General features: G+C 38.8%; 1 pseudogene; it reads left to right on the forward strand.

Annotated features, from left to right (window-relative positions):
- The window catches only part of LOC139709194 (solute carrier family 4 member 11-like), a 208,963-nt pseudogene that overhangs the window by 89,346 nt on the left and 97,287 nt on the right, over nucleotides 1-22,330 (forward strand).

Here is a 22,330-nt window from a genome sequence, read left to right on the forward strand (position 1 = left end):
TTGTATAATGTCAGTTGGTCTTCCTGTTACCATCTGCATTGTGTGTCTGTGGTAAGACAGACTGCTGCCTAGAGATAGTGCATATTGTCATTTTGTGTACTTTTTCTTCTTCTCTGCAAATGGAGATGTGTTTGACAAATGACTGACAAAAGTCATACAAAAGTTGCTATGGCATCCCACTAACAACTCCAGGTCAAACTTTTGATTATCAGGAGGTGTTGTATGGAACTTGTGGAGGTGGTGTACATTATTGCATGAGCTTAGAAAGCACTCTAAGTGAGATATATTTACCAGGACCCTATGACACTAGAGAAGAGTAACCAAAAACCAACACTAATTGTCACTGAAGCAGTAGCTGCAGCGAGACATCTGTGTGTATGTAGCTGTATGAAGAGTTTAAACGCAAAAGCCAATGTTTAAATCCATTATCTTTTTATCAACTTGATATATCTGAGATTGAAGCTGCTGAAAACAAAGAAAATATCTAAAATATACATGATAATTTCAATGATATCTTCACAAATTCTTCTTGTTATCTAATGAGTGCAGTATCTTTGAAAAGATGTAATTTTTATGTATTGTAAAACAGGGAATGTTCGCATGCATTTTAATTTTGCTAATTTTGCGAGAGCAAAGATTCGCGAAATTAAAGTGCACGCAAAAGTTCTTGTTTACACTATATGCATTGAATGTTAGAGGCAGTGTGCGAAAATTTCATGTTAAGAAAAAGGCCGTTGGCTCTAATTCGCGAAAAATTTCATGCCGTGAAAAAAAAACTTGTGTTTTAAATTATTTGATGACGACCTCGCTTAAAAGTTCATTGGAAATGGCATTTATCTGTTGTGCATTCAAACTCTGTGTATCTTGATGGCTATAGCCCTGCAAGTTTTTACTATTTATACTTACAACTGTCAAAGCAACTGGGAAAAGTGGGGGATGTAAAAGAAAAAAGAAAAGAAAAAATTCAATTTTGAGAATGGCCCGAAACTCTTGTCCTGATTTAGAATTGTTTACCCTAACACTTTGTGATTCAATGGTGCTTTGGGGAAGCATTATGAATATAAACAGACAGTACATCCGGTACATGTAACAATAACAGTAGCTGCTGTATGACTTGCCTCGGAGCAAAGAATCAGGTACATGCATGCTGCATGGAAACATTTACGGGTTTATTATTGTTGCAGGAAGCTGCTCAGAGTAGCTTTCTATTCGGTTTCAAACTCATATTTTTCAGTGCCGAAGTCAAAGCGCAGTGTGTGTATGTATGTATGTATGTGTGTGTGTGTGTGTGTGTGTGTGTGTGCGTGTATGTGGCACTTCCATCCCTGTAGTAGGTCCATGAGGTGCATGTTAGCTCTTATGGGTCCCATAACAGACCAGTCCATCTGCCATAACGACTGTCCCATTTATAGCAAATGGCCAACACTGTAGGTCTCACTTTCTGGGCTGTGCCACAGATTTGGAGAAGAGGGGGGGGGGGGGGGGGGGATGGGAGGAGTAGAGGGGAGGTATGGAAGTATGTATCCTCCCATCCCCCCCCCCCCCCCCCATAGGGCCTTTTTGTGCTGTCACACAATGCTAGACATTTTACAAGGCATGTAGTGCAGACAAAAAAGTTGGCTGTTCATTCCTCCATGTTCTCGCCGGCAGTTGTTAAATTGCCTTGTGTTTGGAATATCAAGTCTGAGCTACAATACCACCGCTGTGCTCTTTATAGATGACATCAATCAGGTGATAGTACCATTGGAAGTCTCAAGGGTAATAAAACCAGCAGTGGGGGGAAGAAAGTGGTGCTTCACTTTACAAGAATATGATGCTAAACCCTATTCATTATCCGGCCGTGAAAGATCAAAAATAGCAAGTGGTTCAGTTACAATCGTTTTCTCTCTATTGTTAGAATAGGGCCCCATCCGCACACATGTATCTATGCTCCCTAACTTCATCTTCCGAGTGTTGCCATGGCCCGCGGTGTGACGTGCACAAAGTTCTCGTCTGAACGTTAGCCTCGACGATTCATATCAGCTGGAGTGTACGTCAAGAAGTGCGGATGGGTGGCGGTGAATATCAAGTGGAAGTTGGCTGTAAAGGCCGGTCTCTATATCATGGGTGTTCCCCACGGCTGGATTAGACAGCTATAGACCTGCGTATCCTGACATTGTTCTATCCCGTGACCGCTCCACCCAATGAGGCAATTCATCATCTGTATGCCGGATAAATCAAATTTAATTTACAATTTAGTATGTGTGTGTGTGTGTTTGTGTGTGTGTGTGTGTCTCTCTCTCTCTCTCTCTGGTGTTGGCGATGAAGGGGGGGGGGGGCTGAGGGGGAGACAGCACCACAAAAGGTCCTGAGAGGGTCGTAAATATGCCATGGCCTGACACACAAATATCTCTGCTGGATGCTGGTGAAAGGGTCCAAGCTGTTGTTTCATGCAGATGAAATATTTATCCTGTTTCTAGTTGCTTTCCATCTGATGGGTTATTTTGACATCAGGAAAGATAGTAGTCGATGCAGTCATCTCTCTTGTTTGTGCAAATGCATTTGATGTTTATAGATTCATGGTGATAAAACAATATTTTTCTCTGCTGCATGAGTAATGAGTCATTTATTTTGTTCTGCTGTTTATTTAATCCACATTTAAAGGCCTCTCTTTCCCTTGACACAAGTTGATATTAACGTTAGGTCAGCTCTTAGACTGCTAATGAACTGAAGCATTTAAGTACAATTTTGTAACTCAAATAAGTCTTCATTACTCATTAATCACCCTTTCACTATCCATTTTCTTGGACTGTATCAGAATTCTTTTGGATTGTGCAACACTCGAGATTAAGTCTTCCAGGAGTTAACTCATGATTCTGAAAATATTGTGAGCAAAACAGTATCAAAGGCCATTGAATGATCCAAGGCACTTTGTTTCTGAAAAATATGAGAAAAGCTTTTGAAAACGATGTTACCAACAGCACAATTGTGGAGAGATACATTTGTATTGGTGTAGACATCTGTTGAATAGAGAAAATCTGTATAGAAATTCTTAGTAGATACATCCCCACATTATACTTAAACACTCTTACAGGTTACAACATACACTGAGATGCTTTGTCAAGCTCCACACATGCTTGCGTGCATGGGCGATGTAAGCCTCTCTGTGGAGAGAAAGTAATTACAAAGCGGACATGCTGGAAAGCCCTGGTATGCTACTCAAGGACCACTGAATCCAGATGCCAACCAGTGTTTGCAAGCCAATCCATCTGGACACAGTGACCCGCCCACTTGCGGTCAAGACACGTAGATTGATTTTCGGGTCCAGCGATGCTGCAGAATGTGCACGCCGAAAGCCCGGCGAGTGGAGAATAGATCCCGCCAATCAAAATGCAATCACGCTCCTTGATCAGTCATGTAACTATTCAATTTCAAATCAATTTGGCTTTGCCTGACTTGATACCAGCTGCATTGGACATTCAGTTGATGGGAGCAAACAAGTCCTTACTTTGAACTTTTCATCTGTTACTCTCATCCGGAATTGGCAGGGCTGAAGTGATGGTAGAATGTCACTAATGATAGTGTGTTTTGGCTTTTTTCCTCTTGCTACTTTTGGTCATTGGATGACATCGGGACAAAGAGAAAACCCACCTTTGCTTTGATTAATCTAATCTGTAGGAGTTGCCCATTGACAAAGGCGTGACGTCACAAACTCCTACCTATCAAGGTGGTGCAACCTCACTGGGGCTGTGGAGACATGCCAGGCATGGCTCCAGTGGGCTGGGTTGTGTGTGGTGTCAAATTTTCATACCCAAGTAATCTGAGTGGGGGTAGCCAGACTTGCTCACAGAGAAGCCAGGCTTTTGCTCTGTATTTATAGTCTACTGTTGCCTTCTTATTTAACCCTCTAATACTAAGTATTATGCTCTGTTCCTCAAATACACTGGTGTGATTTCTTTGCATAGTTGGCACAGACAGTCTGAAAACTGAATTCAAATGAATACAGATTGTGGATCCCCCCCCCCCCCCCCCCCCCAATTACTGGGACCCATTTAATTAAAAAAAGGTGATATAATAGCAATTCTTGCTGAATGGCAGTTGTCATGGTAATGACAAGAATCCACCTTCCTGATTGGCTGTTGCTATGGGAAGTTGCCATTCCACAGCAAGAGTTGCTATTCTAACATCTTTCATAAAAATAAAGCCCTGTTCACTGTACAGCTTGTGCATTTCACTTTGATCTCTAGCTTCGTCACATTCTGGAAAGCCTCCAGTTCTTAAACAACCATAATCTTCATACCAGGGAAATGATCAAAAGTTATGTTTGTATTGAGATATTGTCATTGTAAGCTGTCAAATTACAAAGTGGTTGGATACAGCAATTTGGTTCTATCAGACTCATTTGACAGAAAGGCTGGGTTCTTTGGCTGAAGTAGAGGGTATGGCTGTAGATCTTCTGTTTTTCTTCACTTTTATTTCAGGTCATTTTTACCTGCACATTTATCAGCAGTACTATACACACATTATGCTGCAGTGCAAATATAGTGCCTAGCTGGCTGTGTGAAAGGTAAACAAAATCATGCAGAAACATGATTACCATAGTACACCTCTACCTAATTCACACGCAAGGTGTTAATCAAGTTTACAGCTCAAATAGCTTGTTGTACTCTACCCTTTTAGAGCTGAATTCTACAACCTGCAAAAATATTTTCACAAATTTCTCTGCACATTTTGAACAGGTTGAATCCATGCACCTCGTCAGTAATATCGCCCTGGTATGTGTGTGTTCATGTGCCCTGCATGTATTATTTGGTACTATTTTTAGTATAACATACTAACCACGATTCCCCCTAACAGTTTCATTGGAGCACATGTAAGTATGCTAGAAGATTCTATTCAGGCCATACGTTCAGGCAGCATTTCAAGTTTCATGCAGGAAAATGTCATATTGAATTCTGTTTTTTTTCCTTTATGTGTGTGAATTGGATGAAAACATAGAAGTAAGCAGTTGCGCAGCACACATTCAAGAACCAACAAATATGATTTGGAGAGCAACTCTGCTTAGTGTGAAAAATTAATTGCACAGCAATATTGATGTTAAAAGCATGGCATAATTTAGTATCAGGGGGATAAGTTCAAGAGCGTAAAGAAAAGAAACTGGTGAGCATTATAATTTGACTCTGAGTTTTTAATTTCAGTGATATCACTTGAAAATAGTAATGCATTGGGAACTCCTTACCTTTTAAACCAAATTGTATCAGCCCATCAATGAACCACTAAGTGCTGAAATGACTCCACATCTCAGTGGTGGAAATTACATTTATACAGGTTTATCGTCTGCAGCTCCAGCGTCGAGCAGAATATAGTGAGAACGGGAATGAATTATCAATTTGCTGCAATGCCTGCCTGCGTATGTTTTGTCGCGACTTACGTCACGGAGAAAGCTTCCATATCCCCTTGTGATGAAATATTCAAAGAGAGAAACGAAAATCAAACCCATATTGAAACGCTTTTCTCAGTGAATGTTATCAAAAACATTGCATTGAATCCTAAAATGTGTTTTGAAGTTCTTTGACCCTGCCTTGCAGTTGTGTGTTGATGTAATAGATGCATCAGTCTCCATCTAGAGAGTTTTCAGGCAAATGTTTGCACTTGATGTGACCATTCAGTATTCAATATTTGACCAATATTCCTGATTTTTTTACTTGCGATAGATGTGAAAGAGCAAAATATTTTTATTGAAGGATGGTAGGGTGTAGGTTTGAGAATTGTTTACAAAATGATCCATGATGCTTCTTTATAGATATATATGATTGACAAATAGGAAAATTAGCCTGGGGAATAAAATTAAATGTGAAAATATGTTCCCTTGTGGTATTCATGGGGGGCAAACACACACCCACTCATCGACATACATACACTGACATAAAAACACACACACACACACACACACACACACACACAGACACCGACACACCACACAAAAAAAACCCCTCAAAAATGACAATAGATAACGGGTAAATAATTTGTTTCTATATCATGTCACTCTTGTGGGAAGCAGCCATAAATCATCCATTGAGTTTTTACAGTGACCTGTCTTCCCTTCAGAGGTTGTTCCATCGATCCTGCATAACTTGGGGGTGTTCAACCGGGAGGCGAGTGAGGAAAGGATTCCCGTTTCTCCAAGCAAACTCACAGCAGGGTCCTTGATGTTACACGTACATCTGGACTATTTGCATAAAGGCTCTTGCATGTGTTTGAGGCCCTCAAGGTCAATGATTTCCCTGCTTCAAAGATATTCGGGTATGTTCGCAGAGACGGCTGATGACGTCAGTAGCCTGCTCTGTGGTACAGGTGCTCGCCAGGCTGCCGCTTTTCTGAACTTGTGGCATTGACTTTTGTATATGTCGGCTTCTATTCTGGTAGCTGTTCTTGTGTGGGCAAATCAAAGAAGAGAAACAACATCCCATCCTGTGTCATTTGGGGGAAAAAAGACCAAAATTCCTCATGTTTAGCTTTAATGATATGTGAGGTAGAAATCACTGTTATTCATTTCAGCATCACATCTCTTCAAAAACAGGGAAAAAAAACCCACAAACTTGAAATGCTATTTCTATCAACATGTCATATAAGTTTCATCATGACTTTTTGCATAGTTGTGATCATTTGCCAACTACACAGAAAATGTGATTCAGGAAAACGGGATGCATCAGAGGAATGGGTGAAAACTTTGAAAGGGATGTATTAAAGGCATTGTTTACCATTTGCAGATGAAACAGGAACCCAGCATTAGTGCTTCAAAATAGTTCTAAAATGTGAGTTAGGGATAGAAACAACTAATTTAAAATTTGAACCAGTATGATCAATGTTAAGTATTCTTAAATATACAAAATGTGAACGATAGTTGAAATAAAAATGATTCCAGACTAAACCGTCTACAGTTATGGTTAAATGAGAAAAATAGTGATATCTCCTTATATCTAAGGCTTTATTGCAAAAATTTTATATGGTAGGATGATTTGTGACACAACTGACCTACACATATGCATCAAAAGTGATATCTTGAAAATTTTTAAAATCACTGCTCCAAAAGGTAAACAGGACCTTTAAAATGGGGGGAAAAAAATGCAGGGAGCCAGTGTCTAATGGGGGGGGGGGGGGGGGCAATGCAAACCAACATAACTGTAGAAGCTGTTATTTTCATGTTGGTTAAATTTTTTTGAATTTGCGTGAATCACTATTGGGCTGTGAATATAACAATGCGCGAAAATATTGCCACTTGATGCACAAAGCTGATTGAATGGACAAGCATTAGTGCACTTAGGATAGCCTCAATTTTAAATCACAAAAACGTCTGGCGAAATGTCTGGGACCTCCTCATTTGCGAAGATATCTGTATGCGAAAATAATAGCTTTTAAAGTATTCATGTTGTATACTTAGCTACATCAGACAGAATGTGTTAATGATTTGTGGTGGGGCCCTGTTTCATTAAAGAACAACTGGTATATTTACAATCAACATACCTGATAAATAATTTAGGGTTGATATCATACGTGATTCTATTTATATGAAATGAGGTTGAAAAAGTGAAGAAGAAGATATTAAAGAAGAATTCTGCTTCTCTGTTTGAACAGTCCTGCATCATAAATCAGCATTTCTAGGGCTACTTGTCTCAGAGAGAGAAAAAGTGAAAATATTTCCTCTCCCATGAAGGTGATGCATTGTCAGTACCCTAATGCCCACAATTGTGAATATATATTCAAACTCTTCATGTCCACTTAACAATCTCTGGCATTACTGGAAAATCTGAAGTTGAAAGAATAGGCCTAGAAGCCTAAAAGCCCAAAAGTGGCAAAAAATTTATGCGGATGAGAGATGTGTCGTATGTATTCAGGCGAGCACTAAAATGCCGGAATGAAAGATCAAGTTTGCCTTTGATGATGCTTTTGTCCACTAAAAGCCTATCATAGCCTTTTCCATCAGAGGCAGCCAATTCATTCTGTTTGTACCCAGGATTTTTTTCTTCCCAAAAGACAGGTGCATATATCTTTTCTTTATACCCAACTCATTCACACAGAGCTTAAAGGAAATGGCAAAATATGATTATCTATTTTGTTGTTGTAGTTGAAATATTCATAAAACAGAGCTGCCAACCAGAATTTTTTTTGTTTGTCACAGTACATACTATAAAAGTATGATTTTTGTTGTTGTTGTTTTTTTTCAATAAATTTACTGGAGAAGCAGGTATTTTTGAATGAGTAAGTTTTCGTGCTTGGCCGGGTAAGATGAATTTCCCATTTCCCATGTTTATATTAACTCTGAATAATCAAAATATGAAAAAACGTTGCATATAACAAGCAGAGATATTTGTGTGCTTTTATTTTTGTGCTAGTTTCTCATCATGCAAAATGCGCAAAGATTTTAACATCTAGAAAATGTCCACTTTTGCAGTACAGTGAAAAAAATTCTCTAAATTTGTTTAGCATGTTTTGACATGTAATTTGCACTTTTCCTGCTTTTAGAACCAAAATGGTCAATTTTCTAATGCATCAGTATATTTCTTTCGTGACAGTGTTCACCACCCTTCATGAAATATTTTGTATTCTTGGTGTAATTATACACCAGTTGTATCTATGGTATTACATGGTTGAGCAAGCTTTAATGTCTTATCTTTCTGAATATTAAATGTGGATGAGGGGAATGTGAAGTGTGGTCCTTATATGGTAAATACTGACAAAGAGAGAGAGAGAGAGAGAGATAATATATATATTGGCTGCAGTGTTGTCCTGGATGGAATGCTTGTCAGTCAATATTTTTCTTTCTTTTTTGGGGTGGGTGGGGTTGTTGCTGGGGATTTATCCGTACATGTTTGTGTCAGTGTGTGCTTGGAATCCCATTGACTTGAGGGAGTCCTTCAAATCTGAAGAGATCCCTTTCTAAAGTGTGACGTCAGTGCTTTGAGTTTGACAGTGGGTGTGTGCCTTCATTAGCATCATCTCAATGAGAGATACATTTCCTCTAGATGTAAATGCAGTTTAATGTGTCTCCATTATTGAAAGGTTTGTTGCTATTTGCTGTCGTTTTATTGAAATTTGATGAAATTGAGCTTGTATTTCGAGAGTGGCAAGTGATAAATATCCTAATATGTAGCGAACCCTTTTGTGTCAGTGCAAAAATAAAACCTGATAGAAAAGGAAAGCAAGCTCTGAACAGAGCTGGGTCTATAAATAAACTTTTAATTCAGCTTGAATGGATAAATCAGTTTACATTTAGCCCACTAATCAGATTTCTGAGCTGTCTTCACGTCTTTCTGTGATCAGTGATGGATGGCTGTCGAGGCAGGTTGAAACTATTGGGAGGATAATTCAGCAGCAGCTGACTGTCAATCTTCCTTCTTGTTCACTGTTGATAGATAATTGTAATATTGCATCTTTGATAATGATGTGGGAGTAGTATTTCTTTTTTATGTATACACCTCCATTTGTATTCTTTATTGGAGTTATATTTAGCTTTCACTTTCCCTTTGTCAGTGCAGTAGTCTCAAATGTTAAGTTGATTTTCTCTTTGGACCCCATGTGATTGGATAGACATGATGGTACACTCTTTATCCCTATTTATAGCGCAAAAAAAAATGAAATAGATACACTGTCAGTAGATAAACTATCTATTGCTTCTTTACATGACATGTAAAGTACTGAGTTTGGATTGCTAATCAAAGTTGTCTTTTATACCTCTCAAGCAAGTTAGATAGTGGAACTTAAAAGCATATTGAAATGGGAAGGAGCACAGTAAAGAATAGCAAATATCAAGAATACAATGGTGACCTTACACTAAAATTAGTTTAATTTGCAGATTTGTATTATTTTGATTACAGTGAACAGTAGTATGACAACACAATATAAACAACAAGAGGATTATGGTGGCAATGTGTATGCTACCTGTGTTGTGGATATATATGTAGATAAATGAAGGGATGTATTGAGAAAGGTCAACTAACCCTGTGCACCCCTCAATGTTCATGAGACCAAATTTTACCACCGATACCATATTACATCTGTATTGTGCCAGCTTTTCATTCATGGTGACAGATGTTGCAGATTATTAAAGATATGAAGTACTAGTGATTGTCAGTCAGTGAGGAAAAAATGAAGAGGCAATTGTGAGATCCAGTACTGCTGTTGATAAATTATTGTGTGATGTAAACAAAATGCCCAGGACTACCTTTGCCATTTCCGGTACTATCCAGCCCTCCTTAATCCTGAGGAAGGACTATGACAAAATAATATTGCGATGCTTTATCATTTTCATATAGCCCCTAAAAGGTCACATGGGAATTAGCCCTGAATTTGATGTGACCCAGGTATGTCATTTATGATGGAAAGGGAGGGGGGAACTTGATATATTAATGGTCCATGACTGTTTCTGATGACTGCACAATGTTAGTACAATATGAAAGCTCAGAGTGTATTGACAGCAACCTTGTAAAGACTATTAGGAGACATTGCTCTCTAATACCCCGCCCTGGACTCTAATCAGCTTCTCCTGTTGCCAGAGATGGAGATCACATAATGATTTAAATTTGTTGTAGGCGAAATGCAATTTGCCCCCAGAGAACTGGTGGATATTGAATGCTGCAGTCTTTTTTCATGGTGTGGCAAAGATAAGGCACCAGAGTGCAGGGTAAAAAAAGATGTAATTTTGTTTTTCTTTCTATTATAAAGCTTTTGCACAAAAATATTATGAAATGTGCATTCAAGTGAGGGTAAGGTGAGAATTCCCATAAATCAAAAATATGTATCTTTATCGATATAAACTGGACAGCAAAAGAAAGTACCCACTTCTGTCAAAGGCTGCACACAAAAATTCACCCCCTAGAAATAAACATTTTTTTTTTTTTACGCAGGTATGCTGCAACATCCATTAGTAATCACATACCCAATTGCAAGTGATTATCTTTATTACAAAGAAAAAAATGACATGCACAGTATCTTGGTCACTGAATTAAAAGTCACAAAATGTAACAGAATGAGCCTTACAAGCCTTACAAGACGTGGCATAATTTTCCTGATGGAAGCTTGCTTAAAGCAGAGTAAAGTAATGTCCAGTCTAAAGAGCTTACTGATTTTATTCTGAGAATTAGCATAATCAGGAAGGATAGCATCCCTAAATACAGAGTACACTCATTAACATCATTTTGACAAAACAGGTGTTCACTTTGACATATTGGTTGTTTAAAAATGTTGTCCATTCAGTGGCCATTTTTGCATGGTTGAAAGTGCTTTGGTGTATGACTTTTGATTAAGTGACCAAGATGCTGTGCATGTCAAGTTCTTCTTTGTTATGAAGACACTCACTTGCTTATGTGCATGTGATAATGTTTATTTCTAGGGGGTGAATTTTTGTGTGCGGCCTTTGACAGAAGTGGGTACTTTCTTTTGCTGTCCAGTGTAGTTGCAAAGAATATTTTGTTTCAACCCTTCCTGTGTTGTGTTTGCAAATTGGCACTCATGCTGGAGTGCTTTCTACACTGATGAGCACAAATGCTGGAAATTAATTGTCATTGAATGGAGATTCCCCCAATCCCTATAGCGTGGTAATACCATGACACTCCTGTTGAACTGTAGCACATAGGCTACAACCTGAGTGGGCTTGCTAACTTTCCAACTTGGTAGAGATTGGATGGATTACTGTGTAAGCTGTTATTTCGCGAATTTTGCGAATTGCTGGTGGACCACGCAATTAACAACGCGCGAAAATGTCGCCATCTGCGAGGCTAGTAATGCATTTATGATAGCCTCGGTTTCAAATCACGAAAACAACATCTCGCGAAAATGTCTGAGACCTCCTCATTCGCAAAAATATCCGTACGCGAAAATAACAGCTTATACAGTACTGAATGCTGATGAAAATGCTTTGTAAGTTAAGCTCATTAGTGCTTGGGCACAAAAAGGGTAATAATGTCTGAAACATATAATGCTCATTGTTCCAGATTCTCTCATTATTTTTGGCACTCCATAGTGTTCATTGTCCACAGCAAGTGCTATATTAAATGTTTTGTTGAATTGAACCAGTAAGAGCAAAGTTTAGGACACTTTCTTCCACTTTTCTTACAAACATTAGTAATGTAAAATGAGCCAGTCCCCTAACCCCTACCCTAAAAGACAAAGTATTAGTTTCTATTTTTCTTTAAATGTAAATATGAGTTAAACTCATTAAATGTCCATGACAAAAGCACTTTATTGGTTGGGTAATATCCTTTATGTAAGATGTTTTCCCCACCATGTCCCCTTTGACTAAGGTATGCAAATGAACACTTGGCCATGCTGGGAAATAGAACAGCAGGCCTCTTTGGAAAAACAGTGCCTACACATTGGAGGTTCTCTGGGGGATAAAGTAACAAACAGATAAAGGCCATAAATCATTATTATCACTATTATGGCTCTGCTCTTGTACATAAATGTGACATCACGATCACGAATCTGATGTTTTGATTTACAACGTGAGTCACCAGCCACCCCGTAATGAGCCCAAACAGGCTTGCATGAGACGCCCCAGAATGCCTTGCGAGCGACGGCTGTACCGACTCCCTCTCTAGAGGCTGCCCGTAATTGAATACAGTGTGCGGCGCAGACCCAAGTCGGGGGCCCTGTCTAGCCCCTCACGAGGAGAAACCACTTCGTCTTCTCCCACACACGCAGAAGATTGAGAAGAACAAAAAAAGGGAGAAAAAGGATCGACACACATAACAAACCAAAAAGACCACAAGAAGTAGAGATGTACATTTGTAAAGAAGGAGACAGAACATGAGAAGGGGTGGGGGGGGGGAGCTGTGAAAAGGAGAAAGAAATAGGAAGAAAAAGTATAAAGGAGAGATATATACTAATGGAAATGAAGAGAAAAGGACAAGGGGTTGTGTGGTCATTGTATTATTTATGTGCATTCATACCTTGCAGACATATATACATGAACACGGTGCAGGACAAATCATTGTGTCGATATTGAAAACTGTGACATGCCTTCTGTGTGTGGGAACCTGATGAAACAGCCATGTTACCCTGCAGCGGTTGTGTTGGTACACACTCTTCTTCTTCTTTGTGTGAATGTTAATGTATTGGAGCCAGCAGCTACACGTGTATCTCTTTGTGAAATACAGTGGGAGGTTCTGACCTTCAGTTCCATGCCACCCGAAATGAATGCGCATCAGGAATGCACGTCACAGTACATGGTGCATGAACGAAATTTGATAGCTGTTTCCGACTCTAATTATTTTTCCTCTGAAATAGGTTTTGTTTTGTTTGCTTGTTCGTTGTCTCATTTCAGCTCAGTGCATCAGTTTGGATTAGACTTCATCTGAAAGTTGAATCTGTTTGACATACAAAGGAATGAAGAAATTTCCAGTAACTCTGTGTACTGCAGTTTTACAGAATGGCATTTGATGTTGTTTGGGTGTCTGACTGTATCCTTATTTTGCTTTGGCATTGCAAATAATAAGTCTGTATGTATGAAGTTAACAGTGGGAAGATGTCTTGAAAGCTAGAATAAAATTTTAAGAAACCACCTGTTAACCTGTTAAGGACAGTTTGATTTTTCTACAACACGCATTTCCCATAGACACCTGCCCGAGTTTACACGGGACTCGTCCTCAATGGGTTAATTGTTGTATAGTTAAAGCAACATGTGAAAGAAAAAGAGAATTATACGATCATGTGCCAGCAAGAATTTAAGGAGAATATTTCTGAAACCAATATTCTAAGGTTTAGCTTTAAATATTTTCTTTTTGGAACTGAAACATGTCACTAGAGTCCTACTTCTCCATCAGTTTTGACATGTAGAAGGTTACTGACTCTGTAATTGATAAATAATTGAAAATCATAGGAAAAAAAAACAATTTGCACAAGTTTTATTCTTCATCTTTTTACCATGCCTTTGGTGTTCACTAATAATTTCCTATTTTATATGTGTAATGATTCTGAGATTACATTGTTGAAGTTGTAACCAGGACGGCGGGGGAGGGGGGGATAAAAGACTTGATAGGCCATGTGATGTAATGGCAGAAATAACATGAGGAGTAAGGTGAAGTTTGTTGCAGCCTGTGACGGAGCTTGCTGCCGAATTTCGCTCACATGCTTGCATGTCGTGTATAGCGTTATCTTCCGCACTCGGCAGTTGTGAAGTGATGATGTAATTCAATGCTTGCACTTTGGCAGGAGCCAATGAACACATCAGAGGAGCTACCTCAAGTACGTCAGCAGTGGCAATGACGTAGTACACAGGGCAAAGCAGAGGTAATTTTTCCCCCTTCTCCCAGTGCTCTGTTGCACAATGATAGACATTGAAAAGAACAAACATGAAAATATGCAGTTGTTGCTGATGGAACATTTGGGCCACAAATCTCTCAGTAACTGTTAATCATTCATACTTAGTGTGTGAAAGAGGATTGCTTTCATTGTTGCGTGTAGAATTTAGTGTCATTTGAAATAATAATACAGACGCAAACCTGCAGTAAACAAAGTCTATTTTAGTTTTAACGGAAAATACGAGGAAAATACAATGTGAACCTGTCATTGTTGTACTCTTTAACTTTTTTTATATTGCATTTTCAGATCTGGAATTGATGTGCTTTTCTTTTGTCAAGAGCATAATGTGAGCCAGTCTGACACTCATTACAAACATGAATTATGTAGACAGGGACAAACATGAATCATGTAGGCAGGGACAAACATGAATTATGTAGGCAGGAACACACATGATTTTTAGATCGTATCACATGTGCTGTAGACGTATAAACCCATGCAGTGGCAACAATAACAAAATAAAATCATATTGGCCAAGACCATGAGTGATCTCACCTAAACTAAAAGAAAAAAAATAACAATTAAAAAATCAATGATATCATAGCCAAGCAGAGATTTTGTAATAAATGCAACTTTTGAACCAATGCAGATGTTCACTTTGTGAGTACTATTAAAGGCACAAACAAACACATACATTATATGTGTCCACACACATAATGCGCGTGTGTACTTACTCAAATACACATGTAGATAAATCATTGCATTGTTGTTCTATTTTGAAAGAAAAAGCATCTTAACTATACTATATCACATTATGGTGAAAATATTGATTTTATTTTTTATCATACATAAACCACTCTGGTGATGGGCATCTCCTGGGAGTCTTGTAAGTTCATATTGTGAAAAATGAGTTTTTATATTCTGATGATAAAAGAGAGCTCTGATTGATGCTGATGAAATTATCCAGTGTACACACAAATCGTGTGAAACATGGGATCATGTGACTTGCGATATATGATATGCACTCATAGTGCCCATTGTACAGCCATTTTAAAGAGTAGAGGAGTAAACTGGATTATCCCCTAATCCAATCAGAGAGGAGGAGAAGAAGATGATCACTTCTCTTAAGACGCTGCAGTGACCAATTCTCCATTACGCCCTCCCGATGTCCAGTGGAATCCAGTGCGCCAATTACCGGCGAAGTGCGTGCGACTCGTGGCCAAAGTGGCAATTACAGCCAACTGTCGCATCCTATTTGGACTATTAAAGCCTGTTCTATTAGTGCATACAGGATTGGGGGTGAGGGAATAAGGGGGAGGGGTTGGGGGATGTGTTGGGTTGAGTGAGGTGAGGTTTTTTGCATTTGCTATTTTGTTGTAAATTTTGGAAATCTGCATGTGTTCTGACTTTAATGTTGCATTCTATCAGAAACTGTCTTTGATACAGCATCATGAAACCCACAAAAAATCGCATGGGTCCATTTCCTTTTGACCACTGAGATATATTTTCAGGGTCAACAATGTGACCTTACGTGCCAACAAAGTATTTTTCTTTTGTTCATGGTGGTGGAGTGGGGCAGCTATATATTTTCTGATGGAGTTAAATGAGGAGTCCTTTCGTCTATTACTCTGACATTTTTGAAAAAAAAATTGGGGGAAGTTATTGTCTTCAACAGCTGTTGTTGATTCTGTTTGACCTTGAATTATGCTTAAAGAATAAGCAAGGTGCTTGTTATTACTTTACATACTTGCAGTGGGGCCATGAAAAAAAAAAGGAATTGTGATGAATGTTTCCTTTTCAAATATGAATTATCATTGTACTGAGAAAGTCACCCCTGGAGAGCAGTCTTTAGGGCCACCACAGTGTTCTATACGATAAACTTGACGAAAGGTTCCTTGTCCCACCCACCTGATACACGGCAGTGAAAACCTGTTTCACGCTTCCTGTATGTAATTCAAGCCTGTGCTGTCTCAGACCAACTCCAAGAAATCGTCACAAGCTGTGGTCACACTGACAAAAGTTTGCAAAGTTTAAGATGGTGACCATGACCGCAAACTTCTCGGGAAACTTTTCTTAAGACTTCTTGCGAAACTTCCCACTCAAATTAGGGAAATATCTCAGACCCCTGCCAATCTTCTCAATCTTTGGGCTGTGTAAACGCTAGCAACTGAAACTGTACGAAGTTTGTCACATGACCAGTCCTTTACCTGTGTGCAGCATAGATCATTGGTTTTCTTGGAGGCAGTCCTTCATTGTAATGCACCTGTGTGCATTGGGTCTAGGTAAATTACCCCCTGGGCAATTACCCCAGACCCTTCCCCTGACCCTTCCCCTAATCCTAATCCTAATCCTGAACCTAATCCTAACTTTAACCCTAACTCTAAACCTAAACCTAACTCTAAACCTTACCCTAAACCTAACCCTAATCTTTACTCTCACCTTATCATTAACCAGTATTTAGCCGAGAGGGGGGGGGGGGGGGATTGTCCTCTGGGGGTAATTGCCCTGATACGGTGTGCATTACTGCATCACAATCATCAGCCGTCAGATGGCGCGCTCTGTCTTCTTTCCTGCGCATATGCACTAGTCACCCAAACTTCAAAAACCTAAAGATCGGGAAGTTTGGCTGACGGTGTGGATGGACGACCAAATATGGCGAGGCTTCACGATCTCCAACTTTGCGATCTTTTGCGAGTGTGACAGCGGTGATAAGGTGATAAGTTGATGGTGATAAAAAGTCTATGATACCAGAAAACTGAAATCATCTCCAGAGATTTATCTTAATCCCCAGCCTGCGTGTGTCTATTCATTACATTTTCTAGAAGCCAGGAACTCCAGGAATTACAGAGCTACAATTTTTTTGAGGTGTTTAAATGTACTGTCAGTACAGTAGTTTCACTCATGGACGAACAATCAAGCTGTACAGGAGAGTAATGGACTTTCTAGACTTACGATGCTTACACTTAGTGACAGCTCTTTTGAGCAGTAAAAACGACGATTGAAACATACTTCTTGTGTGAACAGCAATGTAACTATAATGATATCTCACTAACCGCAATTCTGGCTACTAGTGTATAACTACTGTATTGTATATGCGTACAATTCATGTCTACCAAATAGCACATAATGTAACAAATTTGGCACACATGGTAGTGGGTTGTTGACCCATCTCTCAGAAAGTAGTGCGCTAGATCGACTGTCGCATTGAATGGAATGGGGGTGCATTGATTATGAAATTCAAGTATTTCAACCCGTTCAGGACGAGCCCTGAGTATACTCAGGCATTTGTGTTTGGGAAATGCGTGTTGTAGCAAAATCAGTCCGTCCTCAACGGGTTAATATATACACCTTCCTCTTCCCCTCCTCCTAGCTTTATAACACACTTGATAATGGAGACTGTTTTTGCCTTCAAAAATGCTGTGACCTCAGTAGAGCAAGAATATTGAAACAGATTGTGGTACAGGTGTTACCATTGTGAGTATAATCATATGCACTCTGCAAGGATGTTCCATAAATGGCATTTGATGAAACAAGGTCACATTTTACGTGTAGTTTCCTCTCTGGCACCTGGAAGCTCTTTTGTTTTTTTGTTTTTTATTTTTTGGTTTCTCTCACAAGTAGAAATGAAGAATACTTCCTCATCTGATGCAAAAATTGCCCCCCCCCCCCCCCCCCCCCCCCGTTTTTGACCTATCCTTGACAATCATGTCATAGAAATCACCACTGTTAGAATCATGTTGTGCACATAGTACTTCTCTACTGGGGGAGAGAGGCACCTCAGCCATGGCCTCATTAGATTGTAACTGAAAGTCCATCCTTTCTTGATTCCTTTTTGTACAAAATTACTTCTTTCCCCTTTTTCCATTAAAGCAAACTCCTTTCCCTGTGTAATTGAATTGCAGTTCTTTTTTGTATATAAATGTTTTTTGAGGGACATTGAGTGTTTCTAGGAGACGGCAAGCAAATCAGACTACATAAAAAGCAGACGTAAACAACAACCATTCTGAAGAAAAAAGTGTCACTTTAATGGTAATGGTTAAAATAGAAATATTAAATTGTGTAACATTTCTGTATTCTTTTTTGCTTACTCCTTAACCGAAGCTTGATGTTGTAATCCCTAACTGATTTTTTTTTCTTCACAAATTTGTGTGAATTGGAGAAAAAAAGATGTTCATGTTGTGAGGTGCCGATGGCCTATGTGCATGCACAGCCTTTTCCTCTGTGATTTGAAATGTAGATTGGTTTTCCTCCATAGACCTCGGCTGATTGTAAACACCTTTATTGAAAGATTTATTGAAATTATCACTGAAATTCCTGTCGTCTTTATTGAAGGTAAAGAACTTGTACAAATTCATTCTCAAAACAAAACAAAACAACGTACACTTTAATAGTGTATACTAAAATGTGTACATTGACCAAACCATAGTATTTTCCATCTGGAGTTTGATAGGAATTGGATAGTTCTGAATGCCATTTTCTTGTTCTTTGTGCAGCAATGGAGCTCAGGTCATGTGATGTCTGTCTTCAGAAGATAGTAACAGAGTTGCATTACATGTACACGTACATAGTGATATGTGATGCTTTGCTTCAGTCACCATTTTGCCATGTTATCAAATTTTTGTGTAATAAAAGAGAAGATGTTCATGCTTTGAATGCACATGTAAGATTGTTAGTGAGGTCACCATCACTCAAACCATTGGCCATCTGATTTCCCCACTAGCTTCACATCTTCTGCGGATATCCCTAGTAAATTACACATTCTATATTAAGTCAAATTCTTTACAGGTCCCTACCCGGGGTCCAAACTCCATGCAAATCTGACAGATTGTAAAATGGTTTACGTTACTTACTGCAGCTTCATGTTTGATGTAAAATCAACCTTAGTTTTCAGTTCCGCGTATTCTTCCGTATTCATTTACTTATTGGTTTAAGTGTTATATGTGAGGGATTCTTTTTTTAATCATTATTAATTGTGCACTCACCCTAAGAATCTTTTTGATTCCTACCTTTAAGCCTGCAACCTGTGCCTGTCCTCATGCCTCTGTGTGTATTTGCGTACCGGTCAACTTGGTGTACTTACACTGCATAAGAGATTTTCTTTTTCCTTCTCAACAGCTTCATATCTTGTGCGGATCTCTATCCCGGAACCGTACACCCAGGCTTGTCTTTTTGCCCTGATTTGTTGACTGGTTAGTGAAATGCGATGTGCAGAGGAACTTCTGTGCTGTCGCCTAGACTGATAAGGTTGCTCTTTAACCCGTTAAACCCCAGAAACCACATTTCTTATGGTTCAGTATTGTATTGATATTTTTACTATTCATAGATAGTGTGTCGTATGGCAGAGTAAGCAACAATTTTTCATTTGAGCCCTCTGTTGTATGTTTATTGTTTGTCAAGTTGTAGAATTGTAAAATGCCGTGTAATTACCAAGTGGTAACTGATTCTCAATTTAGTGACTCAGTTTAGAAGATACGAGTTTGTGTTTCTCTTTTAAATTGGTTTTTTTGGTTGTAATTTTGTACAGATTAAATGAATTTCATCAGTTCCATCTAATCTCTCTACATTATATAATATGCATTTGAATTTAAAGGTGTCAATGATGATAACGACAATATGATAATTTCTACTGACAATTCCCCAGCATCACTCGTTGGTTAAAAGGCATAGATCACTTCAAACACACACACAAAAAAAAAACAAATAAGAAAACCAAAAAAAAAAACCCACACAAAAAACCCCAAACCAAAACAAAATCAAACAAACAAACAAACAAACAAACAAACAAACAAACAAACAAACAAACCACCCACCTAAACCAAGACTTCTATCTGGTGTGATTTCTCAGCAGTGCCTCTCTTTTGTTCATATCAACTTCTATTCAGGTGATTCCTTGTCCTCTTGTTACAGACAGATGAAGAACAGTTTGTCATGGGATAGCTAGCCTTGTGTGAGTTTGATGGTTTCTACATGTTTGAAAGAGGATTTAGAATCACAGAGACTCCAACTCTCCCGTTTTCGACGGGAGATCTCCCGCCGAAAACCCATTTTTGCAAAATCTCCCGTTCTCCCGCTTGAGATTTCTCCCGCCCTGGCTCTGTGTCTCCCGTTGGAAAGGATTTCTTACATATTGCTATTGTATGCTGAAAAAAATAAGCCTTAGATAACACCAGAGAGCATCTAGAACCCTAGGAACTTCGCGCTTCGCACACATCAACTTGGAGTCTCCCGTTTGCTAGGGGTTTCAGGCGGGAGAATCTCCAGATCAGAAGGTGCTTTGGGTTGGAGTCTCTGGAATCATCAACACATGACCTTCCCTGAACTCCAAGTAGTAAGTAATGTTCTTGGCAATTCAAACATAAAAAAAAATAAAACATAGTCTGTGTCTTATCATGCTGTCAAGGTGGACAGAAAGGGAGGGAAAAATCATGAAGTTAGAAATATGCACTGGGTATTATAGTTATCAGTGTATGATTTTGCATTACTCAAACCCCCACCATACTGTCATTGTATGGTTATTGCACTTTTAAATCAAACCCCCACCATTATACATCATATGTCACTGTATCCCTTCAGTGGAGATCAAGAACATGTGATCATTTCATTGTCCTGTAGCACTGCAAAGAGCAGCTTGTGCTTGTTTCCATAGATCTTCAAAAGTAAATCAGCTCTGTATGCATGTAGCCTACACAGCAAGACAGGATAAATCAGATAAATATGCAAAAAACGACTTGAAGAAAAAAGTGTTAGGATCAATTTTGTGTATAATGCTTCTTCTGTCAAGAAGAAGTTCATTGTTGTTGCTTCATAGTAGTTATTACTGCATCTGTTGTCAATGCTCCAGGCAACAGTGAAACTTCCCAGATTTAATAACCATACTATTTTGCCATATGCTGTGATCAACTCAATTTTGAATAGCCATAATAACAGTTTAAAATATGAAATAATATCTGCGGTGTGAGGCAAGTCTATCAGCAGTGATGTATACACTTGCATGATACTTCCATCACATTCAATTGAAATTTGGGGTGTTCAGTACGTACAAGGCACGTAAACATTCTGGTAAAAGCGTTCACTGTCTCATGTCAGACTCAAACTGCCACATGCAGTACGTCGGTATACGTACACTGTACATGCCCGACTGCGGAAAGTATTGTCATGTATTTTGGGAGCCGTGGTAGTCAGATCAGCAGGATTGTGTGACGAAACCTTTGTGCGTTGCTCTGAGAATCCCGTCAGTGTTGACAGGGGAAGCTTTGCGTGGATGTGTAGTTTACCAGACAAAAGCTATGTTTCCCTGGATGAATTGGCTCCCTGCATATCAGGGCAAGTCTTCCAAGGCAACTCCGGATAAACATCATCGCCAGACGTCTTGTCATAAAAACATGTTTTTAAGTCTGCTTGAGATTCTATTATGTACTCCATATACACATTGTACAACTGTATATCTATATATGTTATGCTGTTTATATTGTTCTGACGTGTGATAGTATTCATTCCAATAGCAGCCTTGGTTGATTTTCATCAGTGACTGTATGATACAGGTCTCACAAACAAAACTTGCGGGACAAATATCTTGCAGGAATGTCACTTAAATGTGTTTACATCAAGAAGAATGCTACCCATAGTGAAACATGTTAATCCCTTGAAGACAAGTCCCGCGACTACTCGGGCAGGTGTCATAGGAAATGCGTGTTATAGCAAAATCAGTCTGTCCTCAATGGGGTAAGGGCATTGTTATGCAGCTCACCGTTGTTATTGTCATCACCATTATTGCATGTATATTTTTTGTTATCATTATTAGCTTGTTGTTATTATAGTAATTAACTCAATAGATAGTCTTGTGAAGATCTTTCTGGCAGAAAGATTGAACAGGCTTTTGAATGTTGGACAAGTTATGAGAACTCTGTTAAATGTTGATATTTAGTTCTATTTTTGAAGAAATATGAGATGTAGGTTACTCCAACTACCTAATGTAGGGAATGAGGGTAGTTTTTGGGATGACCGCAAATAAAAATAAAAAAATCCACAAACATTGTTTTTCATTTTCTGTAATATA

Source organism: Diadema antillarum, unplaced genomic scaffold (assembly GCF_040938485.1).
Source record: "Diadema antillarum isolate AM-2024a unplaced genomic scaffold, OU_Dant_1.0 seq00001411_RagTag, whole genome shotgun sequence".
Lineage (NCBI taxonomy): Eukaryota > Metazoa > Echinodermata > Echinoidea > Diadematoida > Diadematidae > Diadema > Diadema antillarum.